Here is a 3,249-nt window from a genome sequence, read left to right as displayed (position 1 = left end):
CCTGAGATTCTGGCTTCGAAACTCAGCAGAGTAAATAAAAATCGCAATGCAAGAGCTCATAGCAAATTATGTCTACTCGGGCAAAAGTTATGTTTTAAGGCATAATTTCTATGTAAAGTATGTCTTGTCTGGCATAGCTCTGTAGAAATTAAGTTATCCTACAGAACTATACCACAAGGCATTCGCAAGGCAAGATTTCATAGCAAATTATACCTATTCAGGCAAAAGTTATGCCATGTCCGGCATAGTTTTGTTTAAATTAAGTTATACTACAAAACTATCTTTGGAAAAGGAACTACATAAAAGCTATGCCTTAAGGCATGACTTTTGTCCGAGTAGGCATAGTTTACTATGAAATCTTGTCTTGCGATTTTTTTTTTTTTGCCTCTGCTGGGGTTCGAACCCGAATCTCTAATTTTATAGACCAACAAATAAGGTACTTTGGCCCATGAATTTTCATTAAATGAGAAGTAAGAACAAAAATTAAAGACCATCGATTTGAGGGGGAAAATTTAAATAACAATCCATATGAAGAGAAATCCACGCAATTTTTTGCAGTATATAAGGCTTTAGTAATGAGAGTCAGTTTAGTAGTTAACACATTTATGTCACCTAGCTTAGGCTTCAGATGTGTTGCTTGGGCTTTTGGTTTGGCTAATAAAGGGCCCAAAGATACATTACTGGTGTGACACAAGATCTGAAGGAGCAAATCCTGACTGAAATGCAATTCAGTCTTGGAGAAATGTCATTCAAGTAACTTGGTGTCCCCCTATCATCAAGGAAACTAACTATTCAACAATGCATGCCTTTGATATAAAGGAAGACTGCCAGGATCAAATGCTGGCCAATAAATGTAATGACCCGTTCGGTTGTTATGCGTGTTTTGACCATTTTACCCCTGTTGACCCAATTTCCGAGGTTATAGGTCGATTCTAGAAAAAATTGAAAGAATTAGAACCTTTGAGTGGAAACGTTTGACCGATAGTTGACTTATGAGTAAACATACATTTTTTTAGAATTTCGTCGATTCTGTGAGGTCCGGAGGGTCGTGTATCACTTAGTGGGGTGGCTGGTTCGATTCCCGAGGCTTTCAGGCGCATTTTGGGTACTTGATTGGAAATTTGATTTTAATCGTTGAGGGTTGACTGAGTCAACGTGACCTCCGTGGAAAATTTCGAGCTCACAAATGGATTCATGGTATGTTTTTACTTGTGTTTGCATGTTTGGTTTGTATCCAGGAGGTCTCGGATGGTAGTCGGGGTTTCGGGTTGAGACTTGGTGAAACCAGAAAATTTTTGGTTCTGGTGTCTCGCCCCGGGAGTGAAGTTCGCCCCCTCGAACTCGCCCTCACAGAGACTCTTCGCCCCTGCGTATCCGCCCTAGCGGGCATTGGTCCGCAGGATGGAATATGACGTGTTTAATGAATTTCTACCTCAACGGATAGGAATCCTCTAAGGCGGGATTGCAGCAGCTGAAGGGTTCCGCCCCAGCGAATAACGCTAAACTAGAATCCCTATTTTATTCCTAACTTCGAGTCATTAGTTCCAGTCACCCAAAAACCTAAGTCTAAGGAGCATTATGACGATTTCTAAAGATCTTGTGGTGGAATCATCTTGGGGTAAGTCCTTGAACATTAACCTTGTAATTTATCTTTCCTTTACTAGTATCCATGGTAGTTAATGGCTATTGAGGGTGATGAGTTATAGAAACCTAAGTTATTAATCATTAAACCCTCTAACCTAATTGATAATTATTGTTCAAATTGCTGATTCTATCATCTATAATTGTGGATTAATAGATTCTAGGATTGAATCTCTCTTGGCTTCTAGAATCAATTCATGAATTTAGGGTTCTTACTAAATTGGGGGTTTTGGCTTAATTGATGAAATTGAAGGACCAATTGTGGTTAGAACTCCATGAAATTAAGGATAATGACTAATGAGACTATGAGTAGTGTAATTTCACCCTTAATTTTCGATTTTACCCTCATGAGTCGATAAGGGTATTTTGAACCAACCATTGCTCTTTCTGATAGTTGGATTGTTGTGGTCATTTACTTACTTAGCATTGTTAATATTAGACTTCGATCGTTCTGAAACACTTCGGAAGGGGAAGGTTCAGGTGGAGTAGTATGTGACTCCTGTTCGGCATTTGAGGTAGGTTATGGCTTACTTTAGTTAAACTTTGATTAGTGAAACGTATGTATGCGTAGAATTGATGGGAGAAAGCATGATTAGGTCTTCGGACATGATGTTGGGATGGATATACTCCTAGGTTGGTATGACTTCTGATTATGTGGGCTTGTCGTCGTTATTTTACGTATTGTGACATCAGGTGTACTTGTTGTTATGATTTGGGTGATTGAGGTGATAGATTCATTATGATGATCGAACTCTATGTTGTTCCCATTTTCCATGGTTGTTGTGATTTATGCCAGTCTTGTTATGGCTTATGGTGCTTGTGATCTCTATAGCATACTCATTGGCTTAGCTTCATTATTATCTCATCATTGCATTCATACATTCATGCATGATGGAAATGTTGTGGAAAACAGTGAAATGAAAGAACTATCGAACAGTGATGGAAAAAGATTTGGAAACATATGATATACAGTGAAACATGAAAGTCATCTCTAGGCTTTGTGTGGAGTGGCTAATTCTATGGAAGTCACCTCTGGGCTTTGGGCGGAGTGACTGGTATATGGACACCATGGGTCCTCGGGTCATGAATGCCGAGATGTCGAGATTTCTGGACAATGTGTGTACAGGTTGTATTATTGACCATTGCATTGCATTGACATCCATCTCATTGCATTGCATATATCATCATCTCACTTTACATCTATTGATTGTATTGTGTCTATGCTTGTGTTGTGGCTATTCTGAGGAATAGATAAAGATTTGGCAGACTTGTGTTTAGGAGCTACACCATAGGCTATGACTCGATTATTGATCTTTGTGTGGATGTTGGTGTCTGTCTGCTTATTTTGTCTGATTCTGTGTGTTACATGCGTGAGCTAATCTTAGTTGGCCTGTGATGCTTACCAGTACGTATGTGTACTGATAATACCTTGCTGCACCCTTTTCTGAGTGCAAATTGTGAGGCCGGACCGTCATCGAGACCCCGTTACTAGCCTTGAGGCTATTTGACCGAGACTCCGAGGGTGAACCATTTCTAGCCTATAGCCCTGGACTCTCATCTCTATTGTTTATTGCTCTATCCATTAGACAGTATTTATTTATGTCAGAC

Source organism: Lycium ferocissimum, chromosome 2, assembly GCF_029784015.1.
Source record: "Lycium ferocissimum isolate CSIRO_LF1 chromosome 2, AGI_CSIRO_Lferr_CH_V1, whole genome shotgun sequence".
Lineage (NCBI taxonomy): Eukaryota > Viridiplantae > Streptophyta > Magnoliopsida > Solanales > Solanaceae > Lycium > Lycium ferocissimum.
This window is presented reverse-complemented; position numbering follows the sequence as displayed.